Source organism: Eurosta solidaginis, chromosome 4 (genome assembly GCF_040869045.1).
Source record: "Eurosta solidaginis isolate ZX-2024a chromosome 4, ASM4086904v1, whole genome shotgun sequence".
Taxonomy (NCBI): Eukaryota; Metazoa; Arthropoda; class Insecta; order Diptera; family Tephritidae; genus Eurosta; species Eurosta solidaginis.
In genome coordinates this window covers 156,542,495-156,566,593 of record NC_090322.1, presented here as the reverse complement: position 1 = coordinate 156,566,593, position 24,099 = coordinate 156,542,495, and the positions used below count along the sequence as shown (strand labels likewise).

At 36.6% G+C, this 24,099-nt stretch overlaps 1 protein-coding gene across 1 annotated transcript in view; it reads right to left on the bottom strand.

Moving 5' to 3' along the window:
- oc (ocelliless) overlaps window positions 1-24,099 on the bottom strand; it is a 410,517-nt gene that overhangs the window by 153,184 nt on the left and 233,234 nt on the right. The gene's annotated exons all lie outside the window — the stretch shown is intronic.

The window sequence follows — 24,099 nt, the reverse complement described above, 5'->3', positions numbered from 1 at the left end:
GTCTGGCAAATGTAAACAAAAGATATTCATTTATAAAAAATGACTTAAAATTACAAAGGTAAATAAATCAGTAGCAACAGAAAAGATAAAAAAAACAACAAATAAAACAATTACAAGTGTTGCTTGGTTGAGGTGTAGTGCTACTAACCAAACGAACCATCAGTGACCATCAGAGTTGGTGCAAAGAACGATTGTATGCATACATATTTACCAAAAACAAAAAAAGTGAATAAATAAAAATATAAATTTATTTATTTGTACAATTGATATAGGAGGGATGCGCATTTTAAAAAATCTGTTAAATGCGATCAAACTTCATTGGGTTGCAAGCATTTTGGCTGAAAAATTTACGTTTCGTTAAATATGTGTGTTTGTGTGTATGTGTGTGTGTGTGTGAATGCGCACCCGTCGCAACTACAACTGACAGCGTGCTTATTGCGATGGAGAGCCGTCCATCATATACCCTTCAGTCCATTTAACACGTTTCTGACACTAATCCTGTCTTGATGAAACTAATTTTTTTATGCGCTCACCATCCACCATGCATCCATGATTTATGTATTCATGCTGTTTGCGCTGTTACCTTGGCCGTCGGTGATCATGCAACACGAACACCAGCACACACAAACAAACAAACCATATTGGCCAAAGCGCGCAGCAAACAACTTAGACAAAGTATGATAATTTGGTTTGAATGTTGATTTTACTCGCTGAACATCTTCGCTAAATCATACAGACTCCAAATACAACAACAACAACAACAAGTGGAGCAGCAAGATCGCAGACAAAAAATAGCAGCGCTGGAACCACATGGACTTCTGCATGACTTGGTACACATTGCTATAATGTAGCGGCAATTTTTCGTAGTCATCACCAGTGCAACGTCAGTTGGTGAGTCGTGGTAGTCAGTGCTAGTGCCACTGTCAAGATATCCAGCAGCACAGGTACAGAGCTTTTGCGTCATTTAATATTCATTGCCTCAACACTGTAGATTCACAATCGTAGTTCATCATGGGCCTTATCATTTCCATTTAGATATTTATCTTTTTTTTGTTCATTATGGTGTTTGATCAGTGGCTGTTCGGTTATGGACGTTGGCCTCTGACTTGCAGTTCTTTTGCTAGGTCTGTCATCTTGTATGCTTTTGGCGTTATCTTTCCTGCTCATCTTGCCACCGACTGTGGACCAAGTGGTTTGTTATTAAAACAAGTGCACGCGTCGATCTTCTTATAACTCTGGGTAGGGTTGTTACGGAGTTTCGATTCCGATTACGAAATGCCAGAGAATTGATTTAAAGGCGTGATTTCAATTTCAGTTCCAACTGTTTGAAATTACATATAACGGAAGTCAAACGTCTTGTATCAATCGCTGTCAAAGTACATTGGGTAGACAATTCTTGACAATTATGAAGAGCATATAATTTTACATTCTTGCGAAAAATGTTCGTTGACGATGTGTTATCGATGATTTTCCGGTGTTTTATTGAAGTGTTAATAGTTTGTTATCGATAAGAACAGTCATCGACGAATTATTGTCATGGAATATGCTATCGATTTTCTATGGGCGAATGCTCTGTTTGTTATCGATTTAAAATCGATGTGTTCTACGTTTGTTATCGTCGTGTTATCGATGTATTATCGACGTGTTATCGTCTTGGTATCGGCTATTTATAAGCGTTTTATCAATTTCTCATCGAAATGCTATCGGTGTGTTGCTATCGATAACAAACCGGTAACAACTCGATAACACGCCATAAATGGTAGACACCTATTCAAAAACCGGACGACAACAAGCCCATAACTCGTCGATAACGGTTGTTTTTGAAAAAGCAACCTCTCTGCCGAATTATGTTACGATAGGTTTAACGATTTTTGATTTATGATTAATAATATTTGTAAAAATGATTTTATCACAAGTGGGTGGTGCCACGCCCATTTAAAAAATTGTTTCCAAATTTTCATCAAGCGTCTCAATGTCAATCCGCACGGATATCATTCCTGAAACCTATTTGTGTGGCTAAAAAACGTTTTGTAATAAATTACACTAAACGATCTCAGTGAGCGTGAAAAAATTCCAACATAAAAACAAATCACAGTTAAGAATCAAAGCAGCAAAGCTGTTTCAAGATAGTTGGTCTCCGACACCGACGTAACAATCTTTGTTGACAGCCAAGCCGCCTTAAGGGCATTAGAGTCCAACATGATAAAATCGGATATCGTGCGGAGGTGTAGAGCTTCGCTGGCTTCTATAAGTCATCTCAATGTCTCCTTTTACTTGGTCCTTGAGCACAGCGGTATTGAAGGGAATGAACTAGCAGATGAGACGGGTAGGAAAGGTTCCGATTTGGACAAAAGTGAGGTGGACAGCTCCGTCCGACCACCGCTGAGTTATCTCCTGGAGATAATCGAGGAATATGAGAACAGGGTAACGGACTGCTATGGACCAAAAGGGTTGACTGCGAAGTCTCAATGTCCTTATGGCCATGCATGGATAGGAAAGGCACCAGCTTCCTTCTCAAACTGAACAAATCCGCGGTGAGGGTACTTACGGGTGCCATCACAAGTCATTGTGCTATCGCACCAATACTCGGAAGCTGTCAGGATGAGGAGGAAGAGGGGTCGATCTGCCACTTTTTCTGCCTATGTTCCGGGCTTCAATGAAGAAGGCTCAGATTTCTGGGCTCACGGTTCCTCGACAGCCTGACAGAGGTTGGGAAGGTGGACGTCTCGCTTCTTCTTGGGTTCATCAGAGAAAGCAAGTGGTTGGTTGACGACCACTAAGAGGTAATGGGGTTAAATGGATGTGCCGCTACCCTGCACTTACTGAGGGCACTCACAATGGACAAAAATGTCTCCGAGTGGAAGTGTGGGTAATATCTAAGTGCGTCTTCTTAACCTAACCTAACTTAACCTAAGAATCAAAATAGTTTCCAAAAAACATATCAGCTTTATGTACATATGTACATTTAAAGCTGGTTTCTGTGCTTGGAAATCGGAATCGAAAACTTTAAATGCAATCTTGGTATTGTTTTATTCCCCATGGTTTGGATTAGATATGATATGCTTACTTCCAACTCTTATAAACCAATACTTGAAAAACTCCGTTCCGGTTCCTGCAAACTCACTCTCGTTACATCTCTAGTATATAGCAGAACTCTGTCAACTTTCTTCCAACTATTTTACTTCACAAGTATCAAGATATGTTCGTAGCCGTCAGTCATAATCACCGAAAGGATGATGATGATAAAAGGCTGGAAATGTTTGCAATCGGAAATAGATACTGTAAGGAGCTTTGCTCGTAATTTTTGGATACACAAGTGCACATTAGCATTGTGGCCAAACTTATCTTACATAAAGCGAAATCGAATGCATTCTTGGGATATCTTCGATATAATAAGTAACAACCCTCTCTTATTGGAACCAGTAGGTTAGGGGTTTTGTGTTGTAAACTAAGAAATCCCTGCACATAGCTGCATTTTAATTTAATAATAATAGATGAGGTACCCTAATGTATAAATATTAGGGCGGGTCGATTTAAAAATCGCTCATTGCTCTGTGAAAATCGTATTCTAGGGATCAAAATAAGAAACTTTGCCGAAGGAACCATACCTCTAAAACGAATTCTGATGTCCCCCAATTTGGGCCGAACTTTTGGGTAGGGGCAAATTTTGAAAAACCCCACTTTGACCCAATTTAGAGTGCTCCAATCGAGTCCAAATGTATGACCGACCCCACTAACTTTGGAGGCCCGACCCATCGATGCCAGTGGCACACCCCCTGGAACCCCTCTGGGGGTTCACCATACAAACATTTCAAAAAATCGCCGGTTTTGCACTTTACATGAAAAAATCAGCGAAATGCCCATGTTTTTTTCTTTTTGGAGTTTATTTTTCTCTTTAGAAATTTATTTAGTCAGAATATATGTAAATGAAAAAATGAATTTAACTTAGTAATAGAAAAGAAATTTAAAAAAATATTAGAAATTAGCGTTTTTACAACCCTTTTAAAACCAAGGCATCACTGTGACACAATTGCAGATCGTAAAATTGCTTGTGTTGTTTTTTTTTAAGCCACCACAAGACACAGCAGGTAGAATTGAAATTACAATTTCATTCTTATTACCTCGTCTCGTAGACCATATATAACGCAACAGTTCTTGTGAATGCATTAAGTCGTTGTGAAGAACTCAAAGTGTGAAGTGCTAATTTCAGATAAAAAAATATCTCAAAAAAATAATAAGTGAAGTGACTATTCCAAATCAAAAAGTTTACAATGAATCCACCATCCTCTACACCGAAAGATGAAGCAACTACATCAACAACTATCGAAAACCCAATTAGTCATATACCCAAGCATGATGTTACGGTTTTTGGTGTGTCTACTGATTTAACTGATCTTAATTTACCAACCCATCTGGATATCTTGAGATATTATTTTTACTTAAGCGAACGTGCTAAAACAGAACAAAAAAAATGTTCCCATAAATCATTCACTATTCAAGTACAAGATAAGTTGATTGGAATTTGGGAAAAACTTGGTATGGAAATAATGCCGAAAAAAGTGTATTTAATAAATTGAATAAATTGCTTGACAAGTATCAAGAGCAAATCAAGAGAAGAAACAACACCTAACAATTTACAGAGTATGTAAAATCTCTGGAAAAAATTTTTTACATTGGAACATATAAAAGCGATTTGAAGGCAGCTCCATGTGCATGCCGCTGGGTTCCCGAACGCCTCAAAGAGTTCATGCACGATTTACATAATCAGAGAATTCAACATACGCACCACCACCGGTTCAAGAAGATATGGATAGAAGCACAAGTTCACAACACACAGAGAGATACGATTGTTTTAACTTTGCCTTGGTATGTGACAGATTTGGTGTGCCTGTCAGAGTAGCACCAGCATTGGGAACCGCTATTTTGCAAGATTTTAAAATTAAAGATAAGCATGGGAAACCTCTCATCATGGATAAATCGAAAGTTCGCAGAGAAAAAGAGAAGTGCAGACAAGAAGTGCTTCGCAAACGGTTAGATGATACCAATTTGTTAGCGTTTTCATTCGATGGCAGAAAAGATGATACTTTAACGATAAATAAAATTGATGAGAAGTATCATACTAGGATGGTAAAAGAACCTCATCTTGTTATTTTGAGAGAACCCAATTCTGAATTGATTGGTTACGTAAGACTGGAACATGAAACCGCTGAATACAAAACAATAAATGGTTTTTTCAACGATAAAAACATATCACTGGATGCATTAATTGGAATATGCACTGACGGTGAGCCAACAAACACTGGCCGACACAGTGGAATTATACGACGATTCGAATTGCTGTCAAAAAGGCCATTGCATTGGTTCGTTTGCCTTCCACACTTCAACGAACTTCCGTTTCGGCATTTGTTTGAAGCTTTGGATAAATCAACCAGCACTGGACCAAGATCGGCAACCGGAAAACTGAGCCGTCAAATCGAAACTTGTGAAACTCTTCCGGTAAGTTATTGCTATCACTCATTTATTATAATTGTCAACCATTTTTAATTGTTTTATTATTATATATTTTCAGGTGGTGGACGGCTTCCAGAAAATTAAGTTGCAAAATATGCCCCCTGCTCCAGAAAAAATTTAATTTTCCACCGATTCGAAGTACTTATACGACATGGCCCATGCAATTTTTGGCGGCGTGGTTCCGGTGGATCTGGCTAACATTAAACCAGGGAAAATGGTACATTCTCGGTGGCTTACCAAGGCCGCTAGATTATTGCGATTATATGTGACAACGGAAAATCCAGATGCAAATTTAAGAATTCTGGTTGAATTTATAATTAAATGTTATGTGCCAATGTACTTCAATATCAAGTATTACAGCTCTGTCGTGTACGGCAGTGCATTATTTTTCAAGTTCATTGGTTGGTCACGATTTCTAGAACCTCGTTTACGCAAAATTGTCAATCAAGTATTTAAAGATAATTCATTTTATGCGCGTTCGGAAAATATCTTGTTATCAATGTTGTTTGATGATAGCAAAGAAAAGCGCGACTGTGCCATCAAGAAAATTCTACGCTATCGAACCGATGTTGACGAGCCAATGGAACTTAGAGTTTATAAAAAACCAGATATAAACTTTAATTGCACAAGTTATACGGAAATGATCAATTTGAATGATATAAATATCGTATTTGAACCACCATTCACGCGAAGCATTCCGTACGATACATTGAAAGAATATTTAAATCAAGATGATCCACCGTTTAATAAACCAAAAATTCCATCACACATACAAGGAACGGAACAACATGTTCAATTGCTAGTTAGCGTTTCCAAATGGGTTATACCGGAAAATGTAAAGGCTATTATGGCGTCGACATTTGAGAGCCGTGCGAAATTGCCCAGACTTGACAGTAAAAAAGATTTCAAACAATCATTTTTTTATGGTTTGCTGGGTAGAGCTTTTATGGTCGTTTTAATAAGTGTACTTTGTTGTTTTTGTATTCTTTGACGCGTTTCGACGCTTACTGCGTCATCATCAGAAAGCTGTTTTTATTTGAAAATATATCAAATATATAAACATTAACTACTTTATCCAACAATAAACATGAAAATGTTATCTTGACAATTGTTACTTACATTGATTGTTTAACTAATTGTAATATCACAGTTTAAAAACACACATACATATTTACATATTATCAAGTAGCACTGATTTGCGCTTGTTTCTTTGCTCTTTGTACAACTGCGGTATAGATGTTGCTTATATTGTTAGCGTCCTCTTTGAAATTCATAACCTGGTGTATTTTTTGTTGTATTCTTAAGCTCTCCAAAGTTAGACGTGTTTTTTCTCTTTTTTCTATGTCTAATATTTGTGCATGGTCAAAATCCGCTGTATGGTTACTCTTTGTAAGGTGCTGTGCGAGAGCCGTTGTCATCTTCTTATTTTTCGCATCTGTTCTGTGTTCATTTAGCCGTATACCCAGTTGTCGTTTTGTTGTGCCTATATAGTATTGATCACATTTTTCACCCACTTTGCCATTACATTTTATTTGATATACTACATTGTTCTGTTGCTCTTTTTCCACCGGATCCTTTGTTTTTGTAAAAATATTTCTTAGAGTGAAGTTTGGCTTGTGTGCATAGTTCACATTTTTAATTTGCATTATTTTATGCAGATTTTGGTTGTCCGTTAAACCCGGGATAAATGTTACTCCGATGTATTTTTGGTGAATTTCATCGGATTTTTGTGTTTCCTTTTTATCTTCGCGAATTTTATTTGTTACATTTTCTATTAATTTGTCAATAAGCTTGTGTGGATAGCTGTTGTTGTACAAAATTTTTTTAATCTTTTGTTTGTTTTCTGGCATAAACTCGTGGTCAGTGAGTAATATTGATTTTCTAATTAGGTTCTTCGCTGTGTTTAACTTTTGTTTCCACGGATGGTTCGAATGGTAATTAATTATTCTCCCCGATGCAATGGTTTTCGTGTACCATTTCGTTGTACATTTTCTATTTTTATGGATTACTTTTAGGTCTAGGAAGGCTATTTCATTTTCTTGTTCTATTTCCATTGTGAATTTTATTTTAGTATGCTGTGCGTTCAATATTTTCAAGATGTCTTCCGCGTCCTTTTTCTTTATGATTGCGAATATATCATCTACATACTTTTTTATGTATCTGATATATATGTCATTGGTTTTAAGTTCAGCTACGCTGTCGTCAAGTATTTTGTCAAGAACTATGTCAGCTATGGTTGGCGATAGGGGATTGCCCATGGGCATGCCGTACATTTGCTGATAAAAATTCGAGTTGTACATAAAATAATTATTTTCTCTTAGACAAAACTCGAGTATAGTCTGGAAACGTTTCTTTGAAATTTTTGTGTGTTTTTCCAACTCTGGCCACTTTTTCATTATTGTTTGTATTGCTAAATGTATTGGGATGTTCGTAAATAATGAAACTACATCAAAAGATATTAGAATTTCGTCATCTTCTATATGGATATTTTTGAGATTTTCTTTTAATTGAAATGAGTTCTTTATATTATATTCTTCAGATATTATATTCTTCAGTACAACTCCAATATGCTTAGATAAGTTATAGCATGGTACTTTTGTCGACGATACAATTGGCCTTAAGGGCATGTTTTTCTTATGTATTTTTGGAAGACCGTATATTCTAGGAGCGATGGATGCAACACTAGATAATTGAAATTTCTGTTTTAGCTCGATTTCGTTTTGCTTAAACATTTCATTTATAATTAGGTTGTTCTTTCTCATAAGCTGTTGTGTGGGATCCTTCTGTATCTTTTTGTATACATTACGGTCATCTAACAATTTTTTCATTTTTTCCTCATAAATATTTTTGTACATCAAGACTGTCTTGTTTCCTTTGTCAGCCTGAGTTAAAACTATCTCATCTTTGTATTTAGATATGAACTCTTTTGTGTTCTCAAAAGTTTTTAGCAAAAGTTTATCTTTTGCGTTATTGTTGCGCCTACTCTGGTAATTATTTATCTTCATTGCGATGTGGCTTCTTACACTGTCCTTAGTTCTGTCATCTTCGATTTTTTGTACTCCTTGTTCCAGTTCCGCGATAACTTGCAATGGTGAGAAATTTTTGTTTGAAACCGGTAGTGAGAATTTGTAGCCTAGCGAAAGTATCCAACGATATTCTTGCGGTATTTCGATTTTCGTAGTATTAATGAACCAGTCTTCATTGAATCGGATCCCAAACTTTTGAATGTTGCTAAATATTTGCCTTTGAAGCTTTTTTTGATGAGTTTTTTCCATGTCAGTGCCGATGTGTTTTATAAATTGATCTCGTGTCTCTACGATATTACTGTAATCTTCTTCTCCGAGTACCGCTATTAGCGTGTCTTTTATGCGTTTCAAATCTTTTTCTATTATTTTTATGGTTACATTTGTTTCTTTTATTTCCAATTTTAAAATTTTTTGTAGAAAACATTCCTCTATTTTATCAAATTGGCGACGTGTAGTGTCAAGTTGGAAACAATGTAGTAATGCCTTTGTTTTGCCGCGTAGGTGTGGTGGTGTAATTCCATAGTTTTTACACTTCAGCAAATATTTCAGTTTCCCCTTTTGTTTAACTATTTTTTTCGAGTTTTTGTTAAATTGCTTGATTGTATACTGTGTTTCCTCATTGTATTTTAGTTTTATGTGTCGAAAAAACTGTTTCATTGTTATGTTTATTGTTGGTTAGGTATTAATAGTATTTCGGATTTGCTCACCGATTATATACTTTTACTATTTTTATTTAGACCAATTTGAAACTATATGGTTTGCTGGGTAGAGCTTTTATGGTCGTTTTAATAAGTGTACTTTGTTGTTTTTGTATTCTTTGACGCGTTTCGACGCTTACTGCGTCATCATCAGAAAGCTGTTTTTATTTGAAAATATATCAAATATATAAACATTAACTACTTTATCCAACAATAAACATGAAAATGTTATCTTGACAATTGTTACTTACATTGATTGTTTAACTAATTGTAATATCACAGTTTAAAAACACACATACATATTTACATATTATCAAGTAGCACTGATTTGCGCTTGTTTCTTTGCTCTTTGTACAACTGCGGTATAGATGTTGCTTATATTGTTAGCGTCCTCTTTGAAATTCATAACCTGGTGTATTTTTTGTTGTATTCTTAAGCTCTCCAAAGTTAGACGTGTTTTTTCTCTTTTTTCTATGTCTAATATTTGTGCATGGTCAAAATCCGCTGTATGGTTACTCTTTGTAAGGTGCTGTGCGAGAGCCGTTGTCATCTTCTTATTTTTCGCATCTGTTCTGTGTTCATTTAGCCGTATACCCAGTTGTCGTTTTGTTGTGCCTATATAGTATTGATCACATTTTTCACCCACTTTGCCATTACATTTTATTTGATATACTACATTGTTCTGTTGCTCTTTTTCCACCGGATCCTTTGTTTTTGTAAAAATATTTCTTAGAGTGAAGTTTGGCTTGTGTGCATAGTTTAACGGACAACCAAAATCTGCATAAAATAATTCAAATTAAAAATGTGAACTATGCACACAAGCCAAACTTCACTCTAAGAAATATTTTTACAAAAACAAAGGATCCGGTGGAAAAAGAGCAACAGAACAATGTAGTATATCAAATAAAATGTAATGGCAAAGTGGGTGAAAAATGTGATCAATACTATATAGGCACAACAAAACGACAACTGGGTATACGGCTAAATGAACACAGAACAGATGCGAAAAATAAGAAGATGACAACGGCTCTCGCACAGCACCTTACAAAGAGTAACCATACAGCGGATTTTGACCATGCACAAATATTAGACATAGAAAAAAGAGAAAAAACACGTCTAACTTTGGAGAGCTTAAGAATACAACAAAAAATACACCAGGTTATGAATTTCAAAGAGGACGCTAACAATATAAGCAACATCTATACCGCAGTTGTACAAAGAGCAAAGAAACAAGCGCAAATCAGTGCTACTTGATAATATGTAAATATGTATGTGTGTTTTTAAACTGTGATATTACAATTAGTTAAACAATCAATGTAAGTAACAATTGTCAAGATAACATTTTCATGTTTATTGTTGGATAAAGTAGTTAATGTTTATATATTTGATATATTTTCAAATAAAAACAGCTTTCTGATGATGACGCAGTAAGCGTCGAAACGCGTCAAAGAATACAAAAACAACAAAGTACACTTATTAAAACGACCATAAAAGCTCTACCCAGCAAACCATATAGTTTCAAATTGGTCTAAATAAAAATAGTAAAATCATTTTTTTAGTTTCTTTTCTATAACTCACTTAAATTAATTTTCATTTACATATGTTCTGACTAAATAAATTTCTTAAGAGAAAAAATAGATATTATTATAAATAAATAAATAAAAATAAAAAAAAAACATAGCAATTTAGCTGATTTTTTCATGTAAAGTGCAAAACCGGCGATTTTTTGAAATGTTTGTATGGTGAACCCCCAGGGGGTTCCAGGGGGTGTGCCACTGGCATCGGTGGGTCGAGCCTCCAAAGTTAGTGGGGGTCGGTCATCCATTTGGACTCGATTGGAGCGCTCTAAATGGGTCAAAGTGGGATTTTTCAAAATTCGAAGGAACCATACCTCTAAAACGAATTCTGATGTCCCCCAATTTGGGTCGAACTTTTGGGTAAGGGCAAGTTTTCTTATTTTGATCCCTAGGATATGATTTTCACAGAGCAATGGGCAATTTTTTTTCCTCCCCACAAATCGACCCGGCCTAATAAATATGTACGCAAAATTGAATTGATTGTTTGTCGTCGTAATACGAATAAAAAAGCTTTTTTGACTTAGACTTTTTATTTGGATTTTTAATTTGCTTATTGTATTGTTTTTTAAATTCATGCAATCATCATTTTGATTAAGCAGAAAATTTAACGGACATTTTTTTAAGAATGTACATTAAAGCGTTAATGCTTTAATTGAGCAATGAAATTGGATTTTCCTTTAAAATTTTACCGTTGATTTTTTTAATTTATCACTAAAGTAAACAATAATTTATTACCAAGGATATGCCATGGGTACGAAGGTACTATTATAATTATTATTTGGTATCAAAGCACTGCAACCTTTATATAAATATATTGTGCTTGACCTTTCGGCCTCTTACTGTATGTAAATGCTCTTTACTCCAAATCGCAAAGGATTTAGAAGTTACATCACCTAGATTGGAGAGTCTCTGCCTTGTCAGAGCGACGCATTCGCATAGAATGTGTACTGGCGTTGCATTCTCCATCTCACAAAAGCAACAGATTTGTATATCGGATAGATCTAGCTTACAAAGGTGTTATCGTAGGCAACAGTGACCCGTTTAGTACCCAGTGAAATTTTTTAGCATCCCATTGGTATTGCTTTCTTGAAGATGCCAGCTCCGGGTTTTCCGTCTTCAAATTACACTAGACGCAAAACTCTGACATCTGAACGTCAACTTTTTATCAACGCGGTACGTATTTGGAACTCACTTCCAGTTAGTTTAAGGCTTATTACTAATACATTGCAATTTAGAAATAAAGTGTATAGCTTTTACAATGATCGTTTTCCAAAGAATTCTGTGCTAAATGAACACCTCGAAATTCCACGAGATTCTGAACGTAGCGGCAATTGCATCAGGAAGCTGCAAAACGGGATTTTCTTATTACTTTCTCATGCCCTGTCATGTTTTCGCTCTTTAGCTCAGAGCTGTTTTAAACTATTAATGCATCAAGTGTTGCCTCGTTCTCTATTAGAATATTGAAAGGAAGTATTCTCACTACGGCACTAAGTGCATCAGCAAAGAACGTTCTCATCGCGTTATGTTATGCCAATACAAACTAGTCGATGGAGTTTGCTTAGATTTGTTATTGCAAAGAACCGCGTGATTTTCGGTCCCCAAATATTTCATGACTATTGGCTTCACAAATGTCTAGTATAACATTTGGGCATAAAGCTCCGGTGTTTGCCATAGAGTCCAGTGCATACGAAGAAAGCTCTTGCTGCCTTGCTTCCATTGAAAATCGGATTTTGATTGACAATCTTTTTATATCACACTACCTTTAGATGATTCTCCTGGTACATCCCAGTTATGCAAATTACTACGTCATCCGCACAACCTTTTGTGTCAGATTCATTGAGTTTTAGTAACTGAAGGAATTCAGCATTGACCAGTTTTTACAAGAGAGAAAAGCGTATACTCCTTTAAATGGATCCTCAAGTAGCCACAACTGACTCAGTTGTCTCCCCCAGCTCAAAACTGAGATTTCTTCTCTTGAGCGTGGATAGCACTCAGCAAATGATCATTGGGCTTATATCCTTGCCAAACATTGCTTGTTCGATAGCTTGATGTGTCGTGTTATCGAAAGGTCCTCAGATGTTTATAATAGCGCAGAATGTTGAGTTTTTAGAATCCAAAGCTTTTTCAATTTTATCGTGAGGCTATGAGTAACGAATTGAGGTTTGAATGCATTTCCAAGCTTGCCTCAATTAATGAAATCTAAGCATAATGGGAGAAATACGTTGAATAAACGAATGTACAGTACATTTTTTTTAAATTTTCACAAGGTAGGTTTTGAATATTGGGGTAATATATTTATACATTTTCATGATACACTCCAGTATACTTACGTACCTACATACCAACATAGTACGTACAAAAACATTTGTATTAAGATATCTAATTTTTTAAAACCCAATAATTGGATTTGCGTGGAATCAAATTCAATAAAGAAAATTTTATTTGTGCCTACATATTGCAATGCCAGCTATGATTGTTTTTCATATATGTAGATGTATGTATATATACATTCATACGTACATTTCAGTGAAATAAAATAAAAAACGTATAAAAATTGCATTTGCATATTTCAAACATTTAAATAAAATTAATCACTTAATTCTGTAAATTTCTATGGCGCTTTGTGCTCGTATATCAGCATAAACTCAACCAAATGTCTTTTAACTATTGACAGATATTATTATAAATCAATATTTTAATAAGGCGACAACAGTAATTCTTTTAATCTTAGTTATAAACACATTTTAGTAATAAAACAAATATTGATTGAAATCTAATTATTTCCATATATGTAAATACAATCTTAGTATGAGATTCTCCTACATACAAGATGAACAGAAGCTGAAGAACACATATCTAAATTTTTTTTACTTCTTCTTTTTGAATTTCAAAGCCATGTATAATTACTTTTTTCGGCGGTGGAAGGTCCCGGGGTTGCAGTCCCAAGCAAAGAAAGATCAAAAATTTCGAAACAAAAATTGTATATTAGAAAATGATTTATCTTAGCGGGGTTACCCCTACGTAATGGTTTGGAAAAAAATGCGAGTGTATTTCTGCCATGAAAGGCTTCTCAGTGAAAATTTATTCGGACTGCAGCGGTCGTTCAGAATCGGCATAAAATATGTAGATCTTGTCCGGCCAATTTTAAGAAATTATCATTTCTAAAGAAATCAGCGGTTGACTATCAATACAAATTGAACGCGTCCCACGCTTTTATTTATTTGTCTGATCAACGCCTTCGAATGATGAGGAGTGTGATGACTAGTATCTAGAACCTACCTAATTATTTTGTAGCTCTTAGTATAATTACTTGATGTAATTATTCTTTTCAATAAAACCATCTAGCTAAAATTTATTTTTAAATTATTTTATTTGTTATACTTTTTGCAAAGAGATAACAATAAAACTAGCTGCAAAAAGGGCGCATGCACGAAGTTTGCTCTTTAGACGTCCCAATTAGATTCGGCGAGATTAAGAGAAGGCGATAGTTGCGCATCATCGACCAAGCGGGAGAGGCGTAAACCCAACCGTGGGGTTTTAGAGTGTCGAAGATTATGTGTATGCATTACAAACTTGTTTTTATATATTTCCTAATGGAAGGCTCTTCTCCAAAAACTCTGTGTACAGAGAGTATTTCGCCGTGAAAACGAGGGCAGTGAAACATTACATGTTCTGCGCTTTCCAATTCGAAGGGACAATGTGGACAGAAAAGATCCGCCTCTATCCCACACTTATGTAGTTATACCTTGAAGCCCCGTGCCCGCTCAATCGCTGTGTGAGGTGGTAATTTAGTTCGCCGTGTTTTCGCTCGTACCATTCCGCTATATTGCGTACTAGCATGAAGCTCCAGTCGCCCTTTTACCCTTGTATTACAACCTTAGGTTACAAAGTTACTCCTATCATTAATAAGAGCAGACTGTAGACTCGTGACGGGTATTCTGACTGGCACTGCCTTGTGGCGTCACATGCCTTTAAATTAGGCTTGACCAGTGATAGTAGATGTAGAAATTGCGGATTGGAGCAGAATACGATCGAGTACGTTTTGTGCTCGTTCCGTGCGCTTGCCAAGCTATGACTCCAGCTGTTAGGATTGATACAGCTGTCAGATCTAGAAGCAGGAAGTGGCATAGGTCCCAGAAAGCTTCCAGTAGATAGAGTTATTTTATAACATAGGTCCTGGTTGGTTTTTGTTAGGGTTCTTCAGTTTGGTCGTTAAACAAATTTCTGGTAACACTACCGATGCATTCAATCGATGTGTGGACCTCACGGGCCATCCAATTTAACCTAACCAAACCTTTTCACTTAGATCGGTTTATTTTTTGATAATCTCCATTTTCAATCCGCTGTTTCTTCTCCTTCAAATAGATCCCAAAATACGGCGTTTTTCAAAAGTTTTCTAGATAGAGCGTTTTTGAAGCGGCAGCCCAGTTATCGTCCTAACGATATTCACTCAGCACACAAAACAGGTTTTTAACGGTTTTTAGCATCACTTTGCACAATTGATAAAACCTATTAAAGAATTAACTGGAACTGGGTATTGGGCCCCGTGCTTTTAAATGAAGTTTGAACTAAAACTTGTCTCGGTCTAATATCGACTGTTGTGTGGAATATCGCCCTATCTCGGCTGCCGTTTGAAAAACGCCCTATCTCGTAATTCGGTTGAAGAACGGCCTATCTCAGAATTTGATTGAAAAACGCTCTATCTTTGATTTTATTCATAAACACCCCAGGTAATTCAAAATTCATCGAATTTGAACTCGGATAGGCATTCTTCAGACAAATTTTGAGATAGGCGATTCTTCAACAGAATATGAGATAGAGCTATTTTGAAACAATTCACAAGTTTTCTTAGATAGGGCGTTTTCGAAACGACGGGGTGATATTCCACTCCTAAGTCAATATATAGAATAAAATACAATTATAGTAATTTATTAGTGGAAAAATGCGAAGAACTAGTAATTTTGCGTTCATGGTCAGTAAGTTATTATATATTAACACTAATCAATTTGCCTACTAAGTTGATATGCGTTATACGCCAAACTTTGACGGGTTCACAACAATAAAACTAAGTAGACAAATAAATTAATTAAATGAAAATGAAATAACTGCATATTTCTAACATATATCTACTTACAAATTTATATAAAATAATCAAATAAAAATCGGCTTATAGAAATTTCGTGGTCAAAAAATTGCTGAGTTGTAATTTAATTTGTAAAAATGCGTAAATATCATAAAAATGCTGAGTAGTACCATAAATAGCTCCCTAGAGTGTGTAACCACTGCCCCATCTTACAACTTGTTGAGGTTTTTGTTTTGATGCGTCTGCTTTTTAGCCTTCATTTTGACGTTGTATATTGCTTTGTTGCTCTTTAGTTCTTAAGTTGAAGTCTAGCTTTCGATGCGTGATTTACAGTATAGGGCAACAAAAGCACTGCACGAACGAACAGATGTAGCATCAGTTGTTAAATAAACTCATATAGTAAATACCAACAACGATCATAAAGTCAACCACGAAACGAAAATCGCCAGTAGCCTAATCCCCTGTTGTACGACTAATAACATTGTTACGATTAATTTTTTTATTGTATTCTTCACAGTATGCTACATACATACGTACACGACAACACACAAACTCATGTACATACTGGAAATATATGAATATATATATGTTTTGTCATACATAAATACGTTTGTTTGTATGTATGTATATATACAATAGTTATGTGTGAAGATCTTTACTTTGGTTTGCATCGTCATTGTTTTTGTTGTTGCTGCTACTGATGCTTATGCTTATTGTAAGCCTTGAAGTTGTTTTTTTTTCTTCGTTTTTTATTATTGTTAACTTTTGCTGGTTATAAACAACGAGAAAAAGTAGTATAAGAAGCAGAAGAAGACGTAGCGGAAAATCTCTTGTAGTTATGTATGTACATATTTAAGCGAAGAAGCATCCTTTCTGCTGTTATGCGAATACTTATGTATGTATATTTGTACATGTATTTTAACTACGGGCAATGTCTGACCAACAACGGAATCTATCAAACAACCAGCCAACAACAATAATCCCACTAACCATTCCATCGACACAGCAGCGGTTCTGCATCTGAAAGTTAGCACCAAATAACAAAAAGTATAAAAAATAAGCCAAAAGTAACATCTGTGGTCGAATAGTATGCAGGCGTATACATACATACATATAAACATATTTATTGGTCATATGTATACCTAAAATGTAAAGTGATTCCCTTCTGCTAAAAATTCCAATTTTACTTTTAGTTTTTTTGTTTGTTTGTTCGAAACTTTCGAAGCTTGTGCATTGCACTATGGAACATAAGGTCGACTTCTCTAGATAAATGTCAATCAATACCCACAGATAACAAGTTGATACGAATTTCTTGTGCGCCTACGAACAGCTTTAGTATAGCTGAGTGCGAATATATGAAAATGTAAGAAAAGTGAAATGGTGGAAGGAACATTTTGGACTAAAATTAAGAGCCTTTGTGGATTTTACTAAACTTAGTGCTTTTTGTACGCCGCGTGGTATGCGTAACATTCCTGTTCACAGAGAACATTTAGATAGTGCCTAAACTCAGCTTAAATGAATATTTCTCTTAGACCCGGCTTTCCAGTGCGAGTTTAAACTCCAGTTAAAGCTGACTAGGGTTTAAGCCTGCCGTTTTGGCCGCTGAAGCTAAGAGGAGCAGTTTAGTCAGCCTAAATGGGAGTTATCACTCACACTGAAACCCCGAGCCTTATTGTAAGTCTCTTTGTGCAATTTTCGAAATATTTTGTAAAAACACATACATATATTTCATTTTTTTAGGACTGTTTTTGAAAAATCGATTATTCGTGGTAAAAAACGGCTTTTTGTTTTTGAAACAAGCGAGTTATATATTATAAATATAATCTGGATCTTTCATGGGACCGTTTTTGAAACATAAACCTTAATATATGGTTTTTAGTTTATTATGAACTAAAAAGTTTAATACTTCACAAATTTCAGAAGAATTTTAAATTCAAGCTCAACTCTGGCATAACGAGTATTACGTACAGAGACAATTAAGTTTAGGTTATGCTTAACTGGCCAATTCGTGAAAATCTCACACAGGCTTAGTGTGTACCTGGTGTTAGTTTGTTAGATGACCAAACTGCAAAACCAACATTTCGCATTAATTCTATAACATAACTTTGTCCTCTTGGCAAATACTTACTAGATGAGATCTAGGGTCCACCCTACTTGCTGATTCTTGTCGTAAAACGATGACACTCTTAATAACTGGATCCTTAAGCGTACACAGGGGACGAATACATTATATTTAGCATGCACTGCACGTATGTATGTGCTGTCACTGAAGGTACGTAATTTATGAACATATATGAACATTCCTATTTTTAGTGAGATGATGAACTTTGTTAGTCCAATGTCTTAAGATTTGCCTATGTTCTTCGACTATTTACAGCCTTGCGTTTTCTTGACGTTTTTCCTGTTTTGTTGATCATATGCAAGTCTTGACTCCTTATTCGTCTACATTACATGCCTCAAGAATTGCGATCTCCTTTGCCAAGTTATATACATGATGATGTTGGGATTGTTCTCAAAGCTGATCATTGATAATCAGCTTTACGTCCCCTTATAGTCCCCGCGTATACCTCAGCATTGTTTTACAAGCATTCTGTGCCGTAGGGGCTTTATTTTCTGCTATTCTCCACATGAAGGCTCCGCTACAAATTACTGCCGTGTAGTTTCATCACCTCCAGCTTAGGCCTAGTGCCATGCAGGATCTTATGCTTCCTGACTGATATCGTCAGTTTCTTGTTGTTAGTTTCGTTTTCGCCGCGTTAGCAGTCAACCCATTGAGATATACGCAGACATGTATTTACCGAAGTACCCCATCCAGAATTAGTTGTTGGCACTTATGATTACTGAAACATCACCTGTGAATGTCATGAGTTTTAAGGTTCACATTCCGAGACATTATTGAAAGCCACTGTTATGTATGGGAAGACACCTAAATCGTACTTCTTGTAATCAGTTTAATACAGTGTCCACCGCATTGAAAGAAACAGTTTTTCATTCAGCTGGAATGATATCCGAATGATAAATATGTAGTTGTTGTTGTTTTAGCAGTCATTGGGATTTCTACCCCACTACTAATTTGTTTTGCTTATACATCCATTTAATGTTGTCATCCTAAACTGTACAACATAGGGGAGAATATTACATATAGGCTCGGCGATTGGAGCTTGGGAAAACGCGTTTGCCGTCATTCGATTATGGTTAGCCTTTCAATCATCGAAGTTTGCTTACTGTTTATAGGCTGTTCAGCATCATGTCCTAAAATATGCGCTATATACCTCACATGACAGGGCAGTATCCTCTATAAACATTCATACACTTCTTGTCCATGTTATTCGATGTAAGCGCATCACTTAAGTGCATAGACACGCATCAATTGGGAACGTGAACATTACGTCAACTTCATAAAGTGTGACTATGAAAGCTTCCTGGAGTTAACATTGTGAATGGGAGTTAGCTTGAACAAACGCGCTGTGAGTTCTGCCTTCTCTGGATAAATTAAAGGAGCAAGGTCTTGCGTCCTGATGTATAGCTCGGAATCATAAAAGGTGTGGAAAGAAGATGAGATGGCTCTTGCAGTGTTCGAGAGAAAGGTTCTCCGGATGCTTTTTGGTCCTGTCCGTGATGATAACGGTCAGTATCGAAGGAGGTATGAGTTGGAATGGGCAGGTGAAGGAAGACTTGATTTCCCTTGGTACTATCAATTGGCGTCAGTTATCGTGAAACAGAGATAGCTGGTGTGATTTGTTACGAAACGGCGGAATCGCTAAGGTGGTTCAGTGCCAATTAATGATGACTCACATGAATAATAGTCTTAACCAAACTGCCCGGAACAAAATAGCGACATTCGTTGCCCTTGATCTGTGGAAAACTTTCGACGCAGTCAGTTATGCTAAATCGTTGGGACATTTCTAATGGACCCAACTGCGAGTTTTTCATATTGAATGAAGTTGCCTGACCCATAGTACATTAATATGCTGAAGGAGGCAGCAAGTCTCGGCTGCCATCTAAATAAAAAAGCAACAAAATTTTCTGTTTTTAAGGTGCAGTGATTCCGGTGGAGAAGCGGGGGAATATATCTGTGTAGGGGAATAGATGCATGGAAGTAGTGATGAAGAGGGTTGTTGTATGCACGTAATGTATTAATGATTATTTTCTAATCTTTAATTTAATTACCGTCGGAAATAATTTAGAAAGAACAAATTTTAAATCTCGTTAAGGTATGCGACATAAAGTTAGTTATTAAATAGAATTAATATTTTACCAAAATATGTTCGTAATATGTTTTATTAAATAAATAAATAAACGTAAGGCGCGATAACCCCCGAAGAGATTTTAGGCCAAGCTTCTCTTCCAATTTTCGTCGTGCTCCATTTTTAATTTTTCCTACAAATTGGCCGGACGGGACCTACTTGTTTTATGCCGACTCCGAAGGGCATCTGCGAGGCAGATGAGTTTTCACTGAGAGCTTTTCATGGCAGAAATACACCCGGAGTGCTAGCCAAACACTGCCGAGGGGCGGCCACGCTTAGAAAAGTTTTCTTCTAATTGAAAAACCTTATTTCTAAAATTTTGATGTTGCTTTGCCCGGAGTGTGAACCCAGAGTATTCGGTGTGGTAGGCGGGGCACGCTACCATCACATCACGGTGTCCGCCAATATGTTTTATTAGTATAGTTTTTTTATTAAGCTGAGTATTCTTCTTGAAGGGCTACTGGGATGTACAGCGTCTTTTCACTTAGCGTTTGATTGCACTGGAGTTGGGGCCGCCCCTCCTTTGCTTCGATGGGCGGGTTCCGAAAAGAATTATTGGCCGAAGTGTCATCTTTCGTCTACATAGCATGACCTAGCCAGCATAGCCGCTGTGCTTTAATTTGCTAAACTATGTTGATGTCTGAAATAAACCTCGTAAATCTCATCACCAAATATCATTTGCTGCTCCCTGAAGTTAAAACGAAGAGGCCAGTAAATCCAAAGTATCAGGCTACTAAAATTCACAGACATAAAACTTTAAGGGATCAGTCGGACTACTAAGGGAAAGTGCTAGTGCCGGACAAAGGACTGCCTATAGCCGTAACACTTCATAAGCCTCGGCGTTTTTGCAATTACGATTGCACAACATTGTACGCTGACTGAATGATAGGGAAGTCGAACCGTCTCTATTATGAGATATTAGACCGAAAAAGTGCTGTAGACACTGTTTGCACTGAAGTCGAACTTTGCATAATCCAATTTCTAAACGGACATGGTTAGTTCGTTAAATATCTCCACAGAAATAGCAGGGTTGGATATTATACGTTGTACTCCACACCTTCTTCGAATACGAGCACTTCGTCCAACATGGTAAAAGAAATACCTGGCAACCTATCCTCAGGCAGTGTCATTAATAACATGACCTGCCGAATGAACAGATGGGACAAACTTCTCACGAAACGAGAAGACGATTGCCTAGTCCATTAGTGCGAGGTTAGAAGGGAAAAAATTGGAAATGGAAGCAATAAATTTGTGCGAGTGGCAAAATGGAATTAGCGGCGCCCATTTTTATGACGAGCTCGGAGTAAGCCTAAAATGTTGACGTTTCGCTCACTGTTGCGTAACGGCTGGCACAGTTGAAGGGGCGCAGCGAAGACTAATGAGTTGGGATGGGCTATCGTGAGGTTGAGGGTGATCGACGGATAGAATTATGCGCTTTTGATAGTAATCGAACTACTTTAGAATCTATATTAAATATCGGTGTCGCGTGGATCAACCGAGTATTTCCTGATATTTTAGCAAAAATAATATCACGCTGTTAGCCCTAGACAGCTAGGGGTCAAATCGATACTTTGAAAGTAGAAAATTTGGCATGCTAAGCCTTAAAACGGCCTACTCCACAGCCACCTTCTGACTACGCCTCTGCGGAAGCGTTGGTCCGTATGCGTACATTAACGTATATCTTACAAAGAATTCGTTTGAAATTTAGCGCTCGCTCGATTTGCTGCGCTGCTTCATATATCAAAAATTATTATGACGATTTTATGCGTTCGAAATGTCGTCTCATTATTTAAAATTTTCATATATGTACATACATATCTTGCATGCTTGCATACCTATGTATGTGCGTATGAAAGTTTGTTTAATTTGCTTATTTTTTCATACCTTTCGTTGGGTTTAAGTTGTTGTTGCTGCTTTTTTTACAAAAAAAACCTACTGTCGTTCCAATAGCTACTGTTGGTGTTGGTTTTTCTGTGATTTAAACATTTTTATTTTCTTCGTTATTTTTCGAAGCGTTTAAACATTTATTAAAAGCATATGAACTTACATACATACATGCTAAACTATAAATATGAATATTTGTTTTTGTCTGGCAACCCATTTCATTGGCCTAAGTTTGCTACCATAACAAAATTAATTATGCTTCATAATAATGTACATTGAAATATAGGCGTAATAAGAACTGGTTGATAGTATAAAACCGCGTATATTACTTTTCCATAGATTAGAAGTTAAAACCGAATCCTATTATCAATTTGTTAATGAAGTGTTAACGGCTTGTTATCGATGTGTTATCGGTTTGTTATCGACGGTATATGCGCGTGCTATCCATCTCTTATCGACGTCTTATTGGTTTGATATCGGTGTGTTATAGACGAGGTAAAGAAGAGTTATCGATATTGTTATTAATCCGATATCGGTTTGTTATCGAAAGGTTTTTATCTATCGAAAACTTATCGATTGGTTATCGGGGTCATTTTATTATCTCTTATTAAAATTGTCAATAGATGTACATTCCACTCAAAACCAAAAGTCAAACTTCACTCAGTACGACATTTAGTACTATTTTAAAAATTTAATATAAACAAGTAAGGAAGTCTAAGTTCGGGTGAAACCGAACATCACATACCCAGCTGTACACTTGAAATGCTGTTGTTGTTTGTTTTTTGTGTGCTGAATAGTGTTACAAGGCTGCGCAATAATACACATACATTAGAGGTTTACGCCGGTCACTTAACCGGCGGCGGCGGCGTAGGCTCTATTATATAACGGCGGCGGCGGAGTGTCCGGCGCGCCGGTAAAGTGATCGGCGTAAACCTCTGAATTGAATGGCTGGACTTCAGAATATCACATTGTCCACAACTAATGAATATGGAAACATACTGCTGAGGTTTAAATCTAATGCCCGCTATCAATTATCTACTAATAGTCATGACTCTCGTGGGATAGTTTTAACGATTAGCATTAATGCTGGCTTATTGTAGATCGCGCCAAAGGGCGCCTTCAGTTTTTTCGGCTGTTTCTAAGAGCTACAATTCCCGACGTGCTAACAGTAGCAATCCTAACCAACAGTCGCTACCATGCATCCTGGCCCTTATACCATATGCCAGCGCAGGAGCCATAGGAATGCGTCTTCGAACTCATACCTTCGTCAACGTCACTTTCCTAGAAGCTCTAGGTGTAGCTCCGAAGACTTTCGAACGGATGTTTTTGTCGCGCTATGCTTCCGAGTTACACAAAAAAAAACACCTTGAAACGTTAGGGAGTAACTCTATTCGGTCAATGACGCCGCTCTCGAAATTATAAGCAGTCTAAGTGGATATCATTACGTAACTCATGGGTGAAAATCGTATAATGCTTGGCGCATCCATATAATTTAAACTTTACAAGGACCGTGGATAAAAGTTTAAAAATGTAGACTAAAATTTCCAGATGCTTCTGTTCCATACATTGACCTCAATAATCTTCGTTTCCGGCCTTATGATATAAGAGCTCATTATGGATGACCGCCTTCAGTTTTCAGACAAGTTCGTCTATCCCCTACGTAAAGGTAGTATAACACCCGGTAATTTGTTCGAGTGTCTTGAAAAAGATTTTGCTTCACCACTTTGAGTGTTCTTGCGAAGGACAAAGCCTCACCTGGTAAATATATGTGCTTACGTATTCACATTTGTAACAGGAGCCGTCACGTGTAGGTCATATTTCAACATGGTTGATAGGCTATTTCCAATGTAATTCACTCCAAGGGACTAGTTGGGAATAGGGCCGCTAACTTTAGGAAAAGTCAAACCTGTAGACTTGGGTGTTCAACGATGAAGTGTGAAAATCAAAATTAAATACAGTTAAACTAATGAAGTGATTTTTCAAACCCTTCTCATACGTGTTGAAGATATGTATATGCAACTTAAGTATTAGCTGAGAATCATTTCAAAGGAGAATTTAAACCAATGGAGCCTA